The sequence below is a fragment of the Onychostoma macrolepis genome, chromosome 01 (genome assembly GCF_012432095.1).
Source record: "Onychostoma macrolepis isolate SWU-2019 chromosome 01, ASM1243209v1, whole genome shotgun sequence".
Classification (NCBI taxonomy): Eukaryota; Metazoa; Chordata; class Actinopteri; order Cypriniformes; family Cyprinidae; genus Onychostoma; species Onychostoma macrolepis.
In genome coordinates, this window is record NC_081155.1 from 22,653,242 (window position 1) to 22,673,348 (window position 20,107).

The following is a 20,107-nucleotide window of genomic DNA, read 5'->3' on the forward strand; positions in this document are numbered from 1 at the left end:
TTCCATTATAGCGAGGTAATTTGATATACCGACACGCATTAAACAAATTATGTCCAGTGAAATGTAGAAATATTGAATTTAAATTTAATTTGTATTTGTTCGACAGTCATTCAGTAATTAACCTGCTTTGATTTTATTTAAAATAATTTAAAATTTAAAAAATCGTGTTGACGAATTTATTAGTTTTCCCGGTTATTGCAATAATAAATAGGAAAGCCATTTGAGTCATCATTGAGCGTGTGTTATGAATTTGATGTCTCAACAGAACAGGCTACACTGTGTGAAGTATTTCATTAATGACACAGAAAAGCGGATTTTTTACAACTCTTTAGGATTTAATTGCAAACCCAATACAATTATATACTCGTCGCAGCGGGCTATTATCATATCTTCGTTCTAATTAGACTACTTCATCAGTGATTTAATTAAAAACCTTTAATCATGTTCTAATTAACAAGGCTAGTCTAATTTGTTTAATCTATTCGAGTCCATTGGATGGGGTAATTGATGCATCATAGCGACCGACTAACCTCGCATGTAAAAGTGCACAGCTAACGCGAGATCCAAATTTTAACTTGAGCTAAAAATATTCTAATGCATTAAATTTATTAAAATGTTCCAAACAGCAATTACAATCTAAAGTGAGTTCATTTCTGTCAAATATGTGCCACATGCAATTAAAATATATTATTACGTATTCTGTGGAGACATACTTGTATATAGCTAACAAATACGCCAGTATATCTGTTTGTCTTAAAGGATTATTTGTCATCAAATTTATACTAATTAGGAAATTAAATTAGAGTAAGTGCTGCATCATGTCTCTTGAAAAAAAAAGAAAAAAAAAAAGAAAGAAAAAAAAAACGCACCTTGCACTTTGGCTGTATAACAAGAAATCATTGTTAATAAATCGGACTTAAATCAACCGAAAATGTAAAAATGGCTAAATAAATAAAAAGCTAAATACGAATATGAAGTATTCATCCGTTTCGGATGTTTATAAATACCTAGTGTCACGGATTCTTATGTTTGTACGTCGTCGTGAAATCTGTCCCATGGCAATCACAACATTTTTGTCGATGGTGCAGAAGCCACACGGTTACTGAGAGGTACAGTACCTCTCCAAAGGGAGGGCCACCCCTGGCGCGCCTGCTCAGGAGACTTCAAGGCCCAATCACTGTCTCCTTGTATATACCCAAAGACTGATTTATGATGAAACTTTAACGAAATCATTTATATTTCACCACCCCTAAATCGGCAAATGAAATTTTCATTCACAATGAACCACACAAAAGTATATCTAACGTCAAATAAATCAATTGAGTTCAGCTCTGAGGCGATTGAGTTTGAGGAGTAGTTTTGGCTCACTGTAGCGTTAAGAAATGTATTTATCAGGGCGATTTAAGTGCTCAGCTTTAATATATCTGATCTCAACTAAAACACATAATCAGTTAAAGTACCAGCGACCACAGTGTCTTTTGCACATGCACGTGCCCTCTGTGCACAATTTACAAATAATAAATCGTTTTGAAAAGTCAGTGCATTTCAGTAGGTGATCATGTAGGTCTGGCCTTTTAACACTAAAATTACATATCCATCTTTTTAAAGGAATTTCTTTAACCCCCTTCCTCTGTCTGTTTTTCTTCTCTCTCTGTCTCTGTCTCTTTCTGTATCTGCCTTTTATTTGATGACATTGTGCTTCAATTTGTATTACCAGACAGGTGCTTTTAGGAGCTAGGTGTGCAAAGATTTTTCTCCTCCTTCAAAAGCTATGTCCGCATGCTCATAAATACACTTTTATTTTCCCCACTAAGAAAGCATGCTCTCATAGGAATTCTGACTAAAATTGAGCTTCATAGACGTTTTCTTTTACATATAAATAACAGTGCACCAGTAGCAACAACCCAAAACAGGAGGATAAAAAAGCAGAAGGAAAAAAAAAAAAATAACAGCCAGACTTGATGTACAGTAGCTCAGGTGACTTGTTTGCTTTTTTTGACGTACATCAAAATCAAGGTATGCCGCTGTGGAGCTTGTGTGCTTTACACAAAGACATTCTCACGAGCATCCCTCAGGAGCCAAGCGCGTTAACAATCCCAATTACATCCGGACCACCAGAGACAGCTGTTTTAATACCCACCGCTCCTTTGTGCCACCAACACAGTCACTGCAGCTTGCTCTAAGAACACAGGGACAAAGGATGATGCATCACCGGATTGTGAGAGGGAAAGAGAAAGCTTGAGATAAAGTAAAGGAGAAATAAAGAGTAAAAAGAAAGATTGCGAATGCGCCATGCATGTGGGAGTGTGCAGGATATTTAGAGAGAGAGAGAGAGAGAGGAATCAAGAATGTGTGTGTGTGTGTGTGTGTGTGTGTGTGTGTGAGGAGAAGACAGAGAACGTGTTTTGTGTGAGAGAGAGTCTCTTTCTTCCCTGTTCTCAGTAGCAAGAGTTTAATTCACAGCAACCTCGCTCAGTATGCGGTCTGCACTCACTAGGAACCAGTGGATGTACAAAGGACACGGCCTTAGCAATTAAATCAAAATAAGCAACATTAGACTTTCCTCTGTCTATTTTTCTACAGATCTGAATGTCTGTAATGTATTACCACACAAAGGAGGCTTTCCGAAATATATATATGTGAAGACATATTACTTCCTCAAATGCACGTAAAACCAGTCAGTTTGATTAGAGTTGAGAGACAGGATGTCATCTAGGCAGATTACATGCCAAAAAATGTTTCCATGACACCAGTAACTATACCAGCATAGTAGCAAAGCCAGAGTCTCGCTCTCAGTAATGTTCATTTACTCTAAGACTTCAGGGCAGAGCAGGAGAAGGTCAATCCTCATAATGATGTCACATACCTCTAGGTCCTCCAAATCAATATACTGTAGAGGGGTTCACTGCACCTGTCATTGCATCAAATAAGGTACTGGTTAGAAATCGTGGCTTTGTATTGGTCTCACTGGATGATATGAAAAATATCAACTTCCCTTTTGGCATTATTCATTATTTAATTGTAAGGAGTTCAAGCCACCATATACCATAATAAATAAATAAATGGATAAGATCCTTATATGTCATTTTTTTAAGATGTTTTTTTCTTCTTCTACGTAACTGTTTACAGCTAAGCACCATAAATATACATATGAGTGTATACAGTCAAATAGAAAAAAGTTATTTTAAATTGTTATTACTATTTTTACTGTATTTATGGCCAAATAAATCCAGCCTTGGTAAGAGATCTTTAAAAAAAAAACTTAAATATACAGTATATAAAGCACAACATCATAACATTTACTGCATGAGGAACAGTATGTCAGCTGCTTTTCTTATGATTGGTCATGTACTGCGCTGCCTCTGAATTCAATCCGATACAGTTGAAAATTCTCTCTTCCTCTCTCATTAAGATGACTGTACCAGATTATAATATATAGCATGTCATGGGATGTGTAATGGTTGATGCTAATTGACCCCCTTTCCACCTTTCTTTTGCACAAATGAAAAGGTTTTCCCCATCCTCTGATGGAGCGTGTCACTATCTGATCCAACAAATTAAAGAGCTCTCACTTGTCACACTGTCACCACATGCAGCCTCCCGCTCATCAGCCATAATTATCATTTTTCCCCTTCATCCAATTGCCTGCCAAACACCCTATTTAAAGTTACACTGAGGCACAACATGTCTGTATTTGCGTGACATGATCTGGAGAAGTAACTAGCATTATGGTATTTGACAGCTTCCAGAAATGCCGATAGTTTGGGGGGTGTCTAGATGTTTCTAGCACATGAGGTGAGGTAAACTGGTTACACACTGAATGTGTAAATTAATACATGGAACCGCAACTGTTCACATTCCTGACATCTACGTAGATGAAGATCAGGTAGGAACCGATATTTTGAAGCATAAACTATGATTATCAGGCATCTTTAGATCTTGTTGATGGTGGGATCTCTGTTACAGTTTTAGTACAATTTTTAAGCTTGATAGATAGATAGATAGATAGATAGATAGATAGATAGATAGATAGATAGATAGATACTGTAGGTGACACCCAGGTTACTCTTTATTTTGATAGTCCAACTTCGCAACTACCTGTCAACTAACACTCATTAGGGTATTAGTACATTTTGTTAGGCTCATTTCCTAAGGTAGCCCTAATTAACCATGGTTTTATTGCAATAAAACTGTAGTAACCATGGTTTTTTGGCATATGGATTACCATTGTATAACCACGGTTTTACTACAAATACCATGGTTAAACTATGGTTAGTGTAACAAAACCATGGTTAATTTGTGGTTACCAAAGGTGCTTGCAAAATTACTTAAAGTTAGTAGAATGTCTGTTGGGGGACCATCAAAAAAAGCAGTCTATTAATACAGGTGCATCTCAAAAAATTTGAATATACAGTATATATATATATATATATATATATATATTGTAACTTGTTTCAAAAGGTGAAACTTTCATTTATTCTAGATTCATTACATGTAAAGTAAAACATTTCAAAAGGTTTTTTTATTTTTTTATTTTTTTTATTTTGATGATTAGAGCTTACAGCTCATGAAAGTCAAAAATCTAGTATCTCAAAATATTAGAATATTTACATTAATTTGAGATTCATTAAATGACCATCCCTACAGTATAAATTCCAGGTATCTCTTGTTCTTTGAAAACACAATAATGGGGAAGACTGCTGACTTGGCAATGATCCAGAAGTCAATCATTGACACCCTCCACAACGAGGGTAAGTCACAGAAGGTCATTACTGAAAGGGGTGGCTGTTCACAGAGTGCTGTATCAAAGCATATTAAATTAGTTGACTGGAAGGAAGAAATTGGGTAGGAAAAGGTGCACAAACAACAGGGATGACCACAAGCTTGAGAATGCTGTCAAGCAAAGCTGATTCAAACACTTGGGAGAGCTTCACAAGGAGTGAACTGAAGCTGGAGTCAGTGCATCAAGAGTCACCACACTTAGATGTCTTCAGGAAAAGGACTACCAAGCCACTTCTGAAACAGAAACAACATCAGAAGCATCTTACCTGGGCTAAGGAGAAAAAGGGCTGCGTTTCCCGAAACCTTCTTAACGCTACGTCGTTCGTAAGTTATACCTTAAGTTATACCTTAAGTTGTACCTTGACATTAATACGTGTTTCCCGAAATGTTCTAAGTTAAGCACATCGGCTGGCAAACCATTAGGAAGCACATAATTAGGAGTCTATTTAAAGGGAATGATTTGGTCAAACTATGGCAGCGAGACAGCGAATAGTTGTCCTAAATCAAAGACGGCTCCGTCCGCGGAGCCTGTTAGTGTATGTGCACTATTTCATAAACTTTAGTCCCCTGGCTACCATGTCAGAAGATACAATTCTACAAAAAATTTGCCTGCCACGGGAACAAATTCAGCAGCTTTTACATCTTGTTGGTCCAACTTTGTAGAGACAAACTCGACAGAGCTACATCCTAAGCCCCGAAATTCAGCTGCTGGCGGCTCTCCGTCTTTACGCTGTGGGGAGTTTTCTGGAGGTGGTTGAGGATGGATGGGCTGAGTAAGACCTCGGTGTGGCGGTGCGTTCACTCAGTCACAAACATCCTGCTCCGTCACACCACCGATTATATGCGTACGCCTTTTGCCAGGCACGAAGTGATAGAGGCACATCAAGGCTTCCATGCCATTGCGGGTGTCCCGTGAGTAATTGGCCTTGTGGACGGTACATTGCCAACCCATCAGCGCTCGACCAGGCCTTCATAATACATATGAACATGATAATATAAATGACCCTTTCAAAAGCAAGCAAAGCCAAACAGCCATACTTTTGGCCGTGAGGTTGCGGGTTCGCACACTTGCAAAATTATACATACATACTGTACACACACACACACATATATATATATATATATATATATATATTTATTTATTTAAACGACCCGTCATCAATTATTCCTTATGTGTATATATATATATATATATATATATATGATATCCAAGGTTGCATTTAGTTTGCAATTTGAATTATTTTATAAATGCAGTGACCCCCGATAAATGCAATTTCTACTATTTCTAAAGTGCTTCTTTATAATGAACATCGCTTTCTCAATACTTTACCCACTCTATAACGCAGTGAAGGAGCTAGGAGCTCCTGTATATACTGAACAATTGATGCACAAGCCATCGATATCAACCTATTCAGCACCACCGCCATGGACAGCACCTGCTAACGTCATACTGAAAAAGGCTTACCTTCGGGGAACACACCTAGGAAAGGTACACCCCTAGTTAAGGTGTACCTTTAGAGTCTTTGTAGTGCGCTAAGAGACACTGTTATCGGGAAACGCAGCCCTGGTCTGTTGCTCAGTGGTCCAAAGTCCTCTTTTCAGATAAAAGTACATTTTGAATTTCATTTGGAAATCTAGGTCTGGAGTCTGGAGGAAGAGTGGAGAGGCACAGAATCCAAGCTGCTTGAAGTCCAATGTGAAGTTTCTAAAGTCAGTGATGATTTGGGGTGCCGTGACGTCTGCTGGTGTTGGTCCATTGTGTTTTATCAAGTCCAAAGTCAATGCAGCCGTCTACCAGGAGATTTTGGAGCACTTTATGCTTCCATCTGCTGACAAGATTTATGGAGGTGCTGATTTCCTTTTCCAGCAGGACCTTAGCACCTGACCACAGTGCCAAAACCACTTCCAAGTGGTTTGCTGACCATGATATTACTGTGCTTGATTGGCCAGCCAACCTGCCTTACCTGAACCCCATATGGATTATATGGGATATTTTCAAGAGAAAGATGAGAAACAGTAAACATCCAACAATACAGACACACCTCACTGATGCTGGAGTTTGTGCTAAAGGAGCCTGCATAAATGAACATACTTTAAAGAAACTTGAACTTTTCTGTTTTGCAAATCCTTTTTTGATTGATCTTAGGAAATATTCTAATATTTTGAGATACTGGAATTTTCACTTTCATGAGCTGTAAGCTCTAATCATCAAAAAATAAAAAAACCTTTGAAATGTTTTAATTTACATGTAATGAATCTAGAATACATGAAAGTTAAAATTTTTGAAATAAGTTACAATTTTGTTTTTACTTTTTCACGATATTCAAATTTTTTTAGATGCACCTGTACTTTAATGACTGGTAATTGACATGTAGTTGCAAAGTTATTTATAGTTACTTTTCTCGCTGCTTAACCTCGGGTTATCGTTGTTCGAAACCCTGCTTAAAAAAGCTTGGCTCTGGAGCAGGGTTAGCCCTGCTTTTGCAGTGTTAACCCAGTACTAAGTTGCCAAACCTTTACAGTATCAAACTATGCAGTGTTAGAATGTTAAGTTTAGATGCTTAACAAAAGATAACCAATCATGTGCCTCATATTCAAATACTTTGGACAATCATTGGAGCAATGTGCGTTTAACAGTCGAGTCAGCATTTGAGTAAAAAAAAAATGTCATGGAAAAAATGGTGACGGAAAATATGTGAAATGAAACACGTGACTGAGGATGAGGAAGAGACCTTTTACAGTCCACCGAAAAGCCCATTAATAGTACTTTCAGCAAAATAACACTGGGATGTGCAATGCCAGAGCGTTTATGTAAACAGGTCGCGCGTTGTGTTCCTCCAATCAGTGACACTGTCGCCACACAGATATGCAAATAAGAACATTAACCCAGGGTTTAGAAACACAGTGTGAAACATCAGTTTAAGAATACCCAGAATTAATCGTTAAACCTGGGTAAATTATAAGCAGCGCGAAACATGAAGCAAGATAACCCAGGATTCTGTTTACCCGGGGTTTAGAATAACCCAGAGGTAAAGTGAAAAGCCCTATATAGGCCTAGTTAGTAGCATGTCTGAAGTGGACTATCAAAATAAAGTGTTACCGATACACATTGCTCACAAGTGTACACTGGTCAATTACATCTCTTTATTCATTTGAAGCCCCTTTGCATTTTTGTCGTATGACTCTCTCATGTTTCTCCCTCACATTTCAATATTTGTGATGAATCTCATCTTTCTAGTAAAGTGCTTGGTTTCTTAATCATTGAAATATCACAGAACAGTGTGTATTCTGACAGTTTCCCTCCCATCCCACTTCTCAGAAAATGAAACATTTATTAATATGTCAGTTTGGTGAGCAGAACTATACAAAAATGCACCGAGCTTGTTTCATGATGGTACATAGAGTAGGTGTTGATCAAATTTCAACTCCTCAGAACTTTAACAGTGTGTTTTATTATTCAGCACACTCACCAGCGGGGTCAACCCCAATGAACGTGATGGGATATTGATGATGTCAGGTCATACAGTAGCTTTGATTTGAATTAAAAGTTATTGACCATAACCCCCTTTTTCAGATGCAGTATGTCACATTCATTGAAAAAGAAAACATGTATGGACATCATAGTGTTTAATAGAGTATTTTCATTACTTGTGTTGGTTAAGCAAGTATTGATGAGTTCATGCATTGATACTTGACGACATTTGAGTTTGTTCATTGCCCAAGATGTCCAAACAGAAATGATGCTAATTAGGTCCAATCAGTACAATGCATGAACTCTTATTGAGCGTGTCACTTTACCTGCTGACTTTGTGCGAGTAACTTTCTAATGTATGCACTGTACCCCTTGCTATTGACAAAAATGCCTGGGCCTGATCAAAGCACAGTATTCAGTAGGTTTGTCAGGGCCATGAAGACAGGGTCTGTAACACTAATGATCTTCAAACGCTTCCCCATTGCACCAGGAGCTGCATGACTTCCAGGCAAGTCCCCCACCCCCACCCCAAGAGAAGCCTTAATTGTGCTTGGCTTGTAGGGTGACAGGTGTCAGAGGCCCCCTCCACATCCAGCTCATCCCTCGGAACAGAGGGCCGAGTCTTTTGCAGCCCTCAATAAGCTCATTATTAGCATGATAATATAGCAACATGATGTTGTTCTAACATGCTGATCACATTTCTGAGAAAGTCTGTTACAAACATCTAATCTGTATGATTCTAAATTTAGTTTAGTCCGAATTCAATACAAAACGTGTAGCCTTACTAATGCACTGATATTGAAATGTTACTTCCAATACTGAAAGGCTGATAATTATTTTCATGTCATGGCTGATGACTGATATTGGCTGATATAAAAATTTTATGCTGTTTTTATGATTATTTTTCCAAAAATAAAACCCAGTAGTTTTAAATGTTGTGGTTTGATTCTGACATTGCAACATTACAATGTATAGTACACACATAAATAAATAAATGTGACCCTGGACCACAAAACTAGTCATAAGGGTCAACTTTCTTTTAAATTGACATTTATTCATCATCTGAAAGCTGAATGCATAAGCTTTCCATTGATGTGTGGTTTGTTAGGATCGGACAATACTTGGCTGAGATGCAACTATTTAAAAATCTGGAATCTGAGGGTGCAAAGAAAATCGCCTTTAAAGTTGTCCAAATGAAGTTCTTAACAATGCATATTACTAAACAAAAATTAAGTTTTGATATATTTACAGTAGGAAATTCACAAAATATCTTTATGGAACATGATCTTTACTTAATATCCTAATGATCTTTGGCATAAAAAAATAATCGAACATTTTGACCCATATAATGTATTGTTGGCTATTGCTACAAATATACCCGTGCTACTTATGACTGGTTTTGTGGTCCAGGATCACAAATTAAATAAATAAATAAATAAATAAAACATTCATTTTGAGATTGGGTAAAAATTTTACATTATTATTTAAACATTAGTATTTTTAAAGATGAACTTTAAGTGAGCATTAGTACCATTACTATATATATATATATATATATATATATATATATAATTCCAATAACTGATATGTTGGTAATCCATGCAACCCTGCTAAAAATACCTGAAATGACAAATGTCCTTGTTTGTGAAACTGTATAGTGATTATATATATTAAAAAATAACAAGGCGCAGTGTGATGTGTTCGAAAGACCAACGCTGTCTGCTGCACATATCTTCAAAGCCTTACCACAGCTGGTCTGAGTCTCATGGGCTGGCATCCAATGTAGTGGTGAATAGGAGATTAACGATAACGAGCATCTGATAGCTAGCTTTGCTTTAAACCTGGAGATGGTGCCTGTACCCTCAGTTCATTTGGAGATAAAGATAGAGAGTGGAAGCGACAGAAAGAGTGAGTGAGCGAGCGAGAGTGAGAGAGAGAGAGAGAGAGAGAGAGAGAGGAAGGGGGAGGGAGTAACCTTTCCTAGCCAAGGTCCACATGGACAGTGTGTGTACAGTGAGGAGAGGAGTTTGTCTTACATATCGAGCTTGTCATCAGCTACACAATCCGTGGAGGGCTGCCATCAGTACCACATACTGAATAAACATGAATATATCATGAGCTTCTGCTTATGTAACATTTAGGGGTCACGGTGTGTCTGTCATGATAAAGAGACAGACAGAGAAACTGCAGAGGAGGACTGACAAGGCTTCCCTGAACAAATATTTTAATCATTTCATAGTTTTGACCAGGATTATTGAAAAATGATTTTTGAAGGAGGAACTGGATTTTATTTCATAGAGTTGTTCAACCAGTTTTACACAAAAGAGGATTTTTAAAAGAGGATACAGTAACGCATTACTTGAAGCATTAATGCATTATAAGTTATCTCTTTTCATAAATAATCGTACGCAAAGTTAAAATGCATGAAATATTTGCAGATTGCTTGTTACACATGAAATTGGTTGTTCAGTGTGTTTTAATGTATTATACTTTCTAAAGGTGTAAAAATGAATTATTATTAATTATTATTTTTTTATATTTTAGTTATAATTACTCATAAGATCAAGCAATGCATTATAAGAAAATGAATGCATTAAGAATACTTTTATAATGCATTATATATACAGTCTTAAAGTAAAGTGTCAAGTGAAGGATGTCACTGTGTTTGTTTTTTATTTTTTTATTTTAGTTATTTATTTAGCCTATAATGGAATTATTAAATAATGACAGAATTTCCGTTTGTGGGTTATGGGTGCACGAGAAGGCTGTTTATTGTAATATGGAGTAGTGCATGTGACTTTATAGCACTGTACACTGTAAAAAATTATTTTTTGACAATGTAAATAAAACAATTTTTCAAGAAAATACTATTTCAGTCCTTCTACTTAAAAATTTCAAATTTAATTCAATGTGTTACTTGCGTTTCTTTGTAATTATTTTAAAAATGTACTAGCAATTTCGCAGTGAAAATTGTTTCTATATAAATTTTTTGTCAGCGTAGAAATGTTCTAAATCACCAACGTTCTAAAACACGAGGCTTCCAAATGTACCTGCGCCTGCGCATAATGAACCTGTGCAAAAGGTTCAGTCAACTCCCAGATCTGGTCGTCTCCCAATCTGGCAACAGAATTGACGAGATGAGATAATTAGCGTCTCTCCCTCTCCATGACTCTTTTCTGTTGGGGCTCTGCTCTTTTTTTCCGCGAGTCTACTTGGCATTGCGCATCTCCATAACGGGCTTGTTTAAGTCTGTTCTGCAAGCCCCTTCGCCAACCCCCAGCGGAGGGCAGCTCACGGGACCCCCGTTGCGCTTTGAGGACCACTTTGGAGCTTTAATCCACTCCAAATGTGCTGATAATTCTCGTTGCCAGGCCACTCTTCTCTCTTGCCTAGTGTCACAAGAGTGGTCTCACGAGAGCCGATCAGCCAATGATAACAAAGTAGCCAGATGTCTGGTGCTGGCATAGTCCCAGAAGCCAGGCAGCGGTACGCGGCAGCATCCGCCATGGGCCCGAGATCAAAGCTACCTGAGATTACTTATGGGCACAAAATATGTGTTGCTTATTCTACAGTTCCCATTAATAACAATCTGGGCGAATTTGTATTTCTAATTAACTCTTTCTTTTGGGTGCAGAAGTGCTGTAGGTTTATCAGGGCCTCCGCAGGTTTTTCTCCCCACAATGTGAGCAAAAAGCAGGAAGACCCGGAAGTCGGATGTTGCGGTTTCTAAAGAAGCAACATCAGCCGTCGGTGCACTTTTTTCTCCTGTTTTTAAACAACAAACAAACAAAACAGAGATTAAACAACCCTGATTATTAATGACACCATGTTTTCATTTTATTTGCCTTGCTAATATATTCAATTTCAAATATTAATGCCAAATAGATACATATCAATGTATTAGTTTGTTTGTTGAGAGTCAGTATAAAGCATTTCATTTCATTTGTCAGGTTTAAGGTGTGAGCGATTGTTTTCTCTAGCAGCAATTTTATATGTTTGTATCAAACAACTTGTTTCAACATCTGTCATCTTAAATTACACTATTCTTGGGAATTCTCCAAACTAAAATTCCAATATTGTCTGTTTGCACTTTTGACCCTGTAGACTAACATAACTTCTGAACCCATAGACTAACATCATTTTCAAAGTCTCACTTGTTTAATTTGATACTAACAAGATCCAGCAGTGTGTAACAGAGAATTTTCATTTGGGAGATTGGAAATGTCCACAATATCATTTTCATCACATCTCAAATATTTGTTGTGTTTACAAATTATTATGTGATTTGTGTGAAATGGCTAGGATGGAAATTAAATTCTGAACATTTCTGGACACTACTTTGTCTTTCCAAGGCTCATTTCATTGCTAGCATTTTACTTACCATATAAACAGAGTGCTGCAGTGATTATTATTATTTGTTGTTGTTGTTGTTTTGTAGACAAAAAACAGAAACAAGCATTTGTCACTTTTGGTTCTCATTGTTCTGAAGTCAATATGGATTTTTTAATTGCGTTTTTGGTTAAATGCTTGAAATAAGGTCTGTTGTGAACACAAGCACAACACTATATATATATATTACGATGAACAGGGCAACCTATCTACTCACTGGTCCAATTTCACAGCCTCATTGTGTTTATAATCACATTCTATTCTTGCAAACTATTTGAATTCAAAATTTTATAATTTTTTTTTTTTTTTTTTTGTTTTTTTGGTCAAAAAAGCACTGTATGCGCAAAATAAGAATATTCTTACAAATTTTACACAAGCTGACAAATTGCACCTTGTTTGTAAATTTAAAAAATAAAAAAATAAACACTTAACAATTACGCTGTTATCTTATTGTAACACTGTTAGTGTTACACAAAATGATTTTTTTTTTTTTTTTTTTACATTCAGTTTATCAAACCATGCATTATTTACATTCTCAAAAATTACATATGCTTTGTGTTGTTGTGAGTATGTGCATGAAGAGTACATTTTATTTATGCATTTGAAAAGTGCACATTTGGGGTTTAAAGTTTATTGTATTAAAATGTATCACTATTATATTAATATGTAGATAATATAATAAAGTCAACACTTCAAAGCTTTGAATAAAACAATCCTTGCTCTTTCCTATACAGTGTGTTAATGAACATACTACTTTTATGCTGCTCTGGGTACAGCTACCGCAGAATGTTCAGTTCTTCAATTGTTTCTGAATTATTTTGAAGTTGAAAATTTGTTTTTCTTCCATTGGCAGTGTTTCTCTCAACCAGCTCTGAGAAGTTGTTGTTTCCTCCTTCAGGCCCTGGACTACTTTTATTGAGTTCCTCCACTTATTCCATCTCATGTGCACTATTCAGTTTGTAAATATTTAGAATAGAGCACTGCCTTTAAGGAAGAGAAAACAAGACGGGCTCTGCATCAAGCTTTGGGAAGGCAATTGTTGCTTCCTTTTTTGCCTGCAAGAAATTCATGCATATTTCTGTGTTTCTGTGTCTACTTTCAAGTCCATTGTTTAATGTACAGATGGTATACATTTGGAGGTGAGGTACCACATGCACTCAGTCATTTATTAATTATTAAGCATTGAAAGTATTGCTTCATGTCCATGGCTGATGGGAGGGAGTCCCTCCTCCCTCCTCGTTATGAATAAGAAAAAGAATAACTAAGTGGCTGTGTTGATGTGCGAATCATGCAGGTTCCTATCTAGATGAGCAAGGCATCTCTTGACATGCTGTCTTTGCTCAGTGAGGATGTAGTGAGGGTTGGCTCTCATGATTAGATCTAGTTAGCAAGCTTTAAATATTAATACCGTTCATTTCTATAGGTGAGATCAAAATGATGGAGATCATGGATGGCGAACAGATTGAGCAGATTGATGAATTGATTGATTAGACATGAAATACATATCAAGGAGTGCATTAAGCCTTGAACCCAACAGTCATCCATTCCATTTGAAAGCATAAACCTCAGATAAAGTGATTGACAGCAAACATGAGCAGTAATTCTGGGCAAATTTATTGTTGTTCATTATGACCAAGTCAAATCTTTATGTGACATTCTTATAGCAAACCTTACATTAAATCCTGTTTGATTTCAATTTGGTCTAATGATGTGGAAAATTGATGTAAAAACACATGAACCTACATGTTACACAATTGTCACAGGTGATGTTACTGTCAAATAACATGAGGATACTGCTCTAACAAAGGGGATACATTTTTTTATATATATGGGATATGGCATATATTTGATGATTTTTCTAATAATTCTATAATATAATATATAGAATATTTGGTCAAACTTTAGCTTAGGGACCAATTCCCAGTCTTAACTAACTATTAACTACGACTTTTACTTCAATAAACTCCCAAATCGCAGCTTATTAATAGTTAGTATGGTTGTTGTTAGGTTTAGGTATGGGGTAAGATTATTAGGGATCTGAAATATGGTCATGCAGAATAAGGCATTTATATTTGCTTTATAAGTACTAATAAACAGCCAAAATGCAAGTGGTATGCATGATAATATGCAACTTAACTTAATAGTGGAGAATTTATCTTTAAACTAAAGTGCTACTGAATATTTTATATAATATAAAATATATGAAAAACCTCTAAGTGCCATCTGAAATGTTCTTCTAAAATTTGTATTTTTATAAGAGTCCTGTGTTTATTTTCAGTTATTTCACTTTAATGGCAATGAAAATAACCTAAATAAAGTGAATTTACTGAACCTACACATAGCATCATACATATTATATATATATATATATATATATATATATAAGATGTTTATTTGCAAAAACAGATAACTCCGTTTTTTAAAATGTTCAAAAATCATGTCTTTCATTATGTTATCATTTTATTATTGTTATCACATATATGCATTATGCATTAACACAGCAGTGCTATACCTGCTGAACCGCTGAATGTTAAAAATCTTAATTATGCAAAATTTTATATACATAGAATAGTATATATATATATGTGTGTGTGTGTGTGTGTGTGTGTGTGAAGAGTTCATTTGCAAAAATGAGTTATCTGTTATCAAAATTTTGCATAATTAAGATTTTCAACATTCAACGGTTCAGCAGGTATAGCACTGCTATATTAATGCACAAATGTATCAACATACACTCTTTACCGTGGCTCCTAAGCATCATTTGGGTGCATTTGAAACATCCTCTGAACTTCTTAAAATAAGCTTTTTATTCTCATGTCATTTTTTAGCACTTAAAACCAAAAGAATTACTGCCATGCGGAAACTCTGGAAACACCAGCCGTTCATCACTCTTAAAACAGCTTCCTCTTATGCTGCTTGGACTTGGACTGTTATTAATGTGTGCTGAATAATTTATCAGTATAAAATTACCATGGTCTCTTTTTTTTTTTTTTTGCCAAGATTTTTGCCAACAATTAAAAGACACAGATTTCAGCTGTGCAAAATATTTTTTGAATTTTTAATTCCTCTTTTATTGTTATTTTTAATGTCTTTCTTGTCTACAGTGTACACACCGCAGAGAGTGGAGTTCCTCTTCCCCGGTACGCTCTTTGCCTGCTGGGAAGAGTTGTGGTCTTCCCCTGACCCTAACCATGATGAACAGCTTATGGATAATGGATGAACTGCTATGTGTGCTGAACTCCCTCCAAGCAGCCCATAATGGGCTATTCCCTCTTTAAACATAGCCTGAACTTGAGGGTTTGAAAAGTACAGGGTTTGTCAGTTAGAATCACTTCACATTAACTCACCCCGTCTATATGAAACTGTTCTTTTACCAGAGCTTTAAACATCAGAACAGAAAGCTAAAGTTTTTTGATTATTTTCATCCCCGACTGCATGCAACGAATATTCATAGAGAGAACTGCGTGTCTCAGTGGACATAACATGAATGGACGCTATCTAGCAGGGGTCATAAGCCAGAGTTTGTTTTTCAGCGTATGCGAATCTCTGCCCGTCCTCAGAAAAAAAATTGAATATTCTTCGGCCCCAGTCATATTCCATGTGGACGACTGTCCATATCTCAATGACGAGGCCAACAATTGGCAGTAATTGGCACGTTGCCTCAGATGTCCTCAGAGAGATCTGAGTGTGAGAGCGGACGGGCTGCCCTTTCCACCAATTAGAGCGCTGCCCCCAAGGGGGCATTGACTGGTGGGGGCCTATGGCGTGGCTTGATCCGGTTGTTTGTGGAGTTGCTGCCTCCTCATCTTCCTCCTCTGACATCTCAGAGTTGGGAGACTTCAGTGCCAGACCTCGACGCCACCTCCTCTGTCTATCTGTTCCTCTGCTCTTGAGCTGTCAGCGAACACCATCACATCCACCATCTGAGGTCCTTGAAAACTAAATGGCCTGACAGACTCCCCGTTGCTCTCCCTCCAGCAGCCTCACATGGATAGCTCCTCATTGAATGTCGGGCTTAATGCCCATGATGCCCATCTAAATTCAACACTACTGATGAATCTTGAATTAAGGAGTCTTTTATTGAGAAGTACAATGGAAGTGTTTGTTCTTGTGTTCTTTGTTTTATATTGCATTATTGTGAGTAGCGCTTGAGTTTTTGAAAAGCTTGTTTCTCATTCAAACACTCAGGCACTTCAAGACACTTATGTGAAGAGCCACTTGATTTGACACACAAGAGCCTCTCGAGAAAACAGACGGCTAGTCACGATATGTGTTAAAGGAGATTAGTGCAAACGATCACATGTTCGGTGCATATTGCTAACAGCCGTCAGTGAGAGCCTTTGGAAAGAAACAAATAGCTATTCCTTTTCCAGTGCATTTGGGTAAAGTTTAAATTGCTTGTACTGTTTTATGCTAAAATTTAAATACCTTAAAGTATTAGTATTATTTTCCCACCCTTAAGGTTTTTTTTTTTTTTTTTTTTTCAGACCCATTTGGCTTTCTTGTTCCTAAGGGGAACAATAGAAAACATTGGTAACACTTTATTTTAAGGTGTCCTTGTTACACGTTACATGTACTTACTATTATAATGACTAAAATTATGCATAATTGCATGCAAATAACCCTAAATCAACCTCTAATCCTAACGCTAACCATATAGTAAGTGCATGTAGTTAATTAATATTACTCAGAACCTAAAGTTATAAATACACTGTAACAAGGACACCTTAAAATAAAGTGTAACCAAAACATTTGAAAAACGTAGGCCTACTAGTAATCTTTTTCATGTACAGTCTGAAAAATAAAGGTGCTTAAAAGGATCTCTTTCTTACCTTTCTTACCTTCAGATGTTCTTTATGGAACCATTTAGACAAAAAGGTTCTTCTGTGGCATCGTGAAGCACCTTTATTTTTAACCCTCTGGTATTGTTCATTTGGGGGTCACACTTGTGTAGTTCGCGGTCAAAACTGACCGAACACCCGTGATGTAACTTTTTTTTTTCAGTAAAATCAATATAATATATTTTTGTTCCATAATATTTTGTATTTTGAGAGAATTTCATGGTACTAATTAATATTTATGAAATAATTCTGATAAATTTTTCCCATTGAAAATAATACAGAATAATTTTTCTAAGATTTTGATATGGCAGTATTTCATGTTAAAACAGAGACAATGCCTTTAAAATCCAATTTCTGAAGTCAGATTAGTGCCATCTGGTCGGAGTAAAAAAGAAAAGCATCTGCAATTCCATGGTTTAGCCACTAGATTCCTATATAGCTCTATATAAAAGGCTTATAAGGTGTTATTCAGTCCTAAAAATAAGTCTTTATGCCTAAAAACCACTACACTCTCAGAAATAAAGGTACAAAAGCTGTCACTGGGGCGATACCTTTTCAAAAGGTACACTTTTTTATCTATTAGGTTCAAATACTGTATGTACACTTTAAGTACTAATATGTACCTTTAAGGTACCAAAATGGACCCTTTAGGTACAAAACACGTACCTTTTGAAAAGGTACCACCCCAGTGACAGCTTTTGTACCTTTATTTCTGAGAGTGTAGTGGTTTTTAGGCATAAAGACTTATTTTTATTAACTTGTGGATCTGGATATATATTTAGACACTCTCAAATACAACTTTTTTTGGAAATTTTTGTTTGAAATGTTCATTTTAACATTAATTTTACTATAGTCAAACCTGAACACAGAGAAAGGCATTTTGTTCAAGATCAAAATTCAACAAAAATGTAAAAAAAAAAAATGAACAGGAATGCTTTATCAGATATGAATCAATCTGATTTCAGCCTCTTATTTGAGTCTTCCGGCTCAATTTTGCCATATTGTTACAGCCACACCAGTTCATTTGTGTGTGTATAACAGTGTTTTTTTTTTTGTTTTGTTTTTTTGTGGTCACATAGCGACTGCCATAAAAGTCACCAAGTTTCGTACCATTCTGATTTGAAACATTTTTTTTTTTTCGGTCTAAAAGGACTGAATAACACCTAGGGTTTATTTACAATAAAATGTAACTTTCAAGCTTTAAAAAGACAAAGAAAGGGTCATAAAAGTTGATGTATCTTATATAAGTCTTCTGAAGCTATTTAATAGCCCTTGAGCATTTGGGACCAGATATTTGTGTGAAGTTCACATAAAATGTTCCCCTCCAGTGGGATGGTAACAGATGCAACTGAATCATTGAGTGAGATAGATCAGTTTGATTTGGGAAAGAATCATTCATACTGGGTTTGTGAACTGATTCAAAGATTCAAAACACAATCTGTTCATGAATCATACCTATCTCCTAAACTGACATTAAAATGCAAAGGGCAGATAGGATGGATAATAACTGTTAAACACACATGATGTAATTTAATTTCTGAAATACTTTCAGAAAAAATGATCAGGCCAGTATATGGTTATTTCTTTTGACACATAAGGATTTATCAATAATATTTTGCTGGAGCACATCAGTATTTCACTGGCACTCATGCCCCAGTAAAAAGGATCTTGCGACACCCCTGCTCACAACCCACAACAGTGACTCCAAAAGGCGAAAATAAAGGTTCCACAGGTTGACAGGCAAGTAATAAGACGGCTCTTTCTCCTTTGCAAGGACCCTCACAAAGGGGACCCAGCTAATATGCTGTCTGGCCCCGGGGCCTGTGGGAGCATGGCTGGATTATTATGTTAATGCGAAGGCCTCCTGCCCTCGCCCTCTTTCCCAGCTGGCTCTGCTGTCGTTAGGAAGTGCTTTGCTCTGACAGAGGAGTAATATGCTTCCTGATTGAAAGGGCAAAAGATCGAGCATTAAAAAGAGAGAAAGAGGTCATGCTGATAAGCATATGATAAAAGCACTATTGTGTGCCGATACCTCTGAGAGCCGGACAGATTCTGTAAGTCCTGTAGATTTGGGGTAAGTGAATATGTATTAGGGTGTAAGGTGAGGTAGGATAGGTTTTAATTACCCATGCCACTGAAATGTCTGGAAGTCTGTGAATGTGTATGTTCTGCATTCTGTTCTGTATGTTATGTGGTTGCACACTTAATCGTATTGTTTTATTAATATACTGTACACATATAACATAAACTTCCACAGCTAACAGATGCCCACACTGCAGACTATGCTGACACCAAAGAAACAGAAAGAAAAAAAAGAAAATAATCCCCCTCAAATACTTCAAACCTTTAAGCACAGAGATCCAGGATGCTCAGCTTTATAGTGTGGTAATTGTGTAAATATGTCAGACAAACAGAAGATGACATCTTCTTGTTTCCTTTTAAAATGCATGTCTTTTCATCTCCTCTCATCAGAAGCAAACACACCTGCATAACTGCATATCTACCTATTTTATCATCCATTTATGCTGCTGGTGTTCTTTTTGGTTTGTTTACTTTTTTAATTGATTTTCTGTGTTTTTGTTTTTTGTTTTTTTTCTGAATTTCGTAGGCCCGCACATGCTCC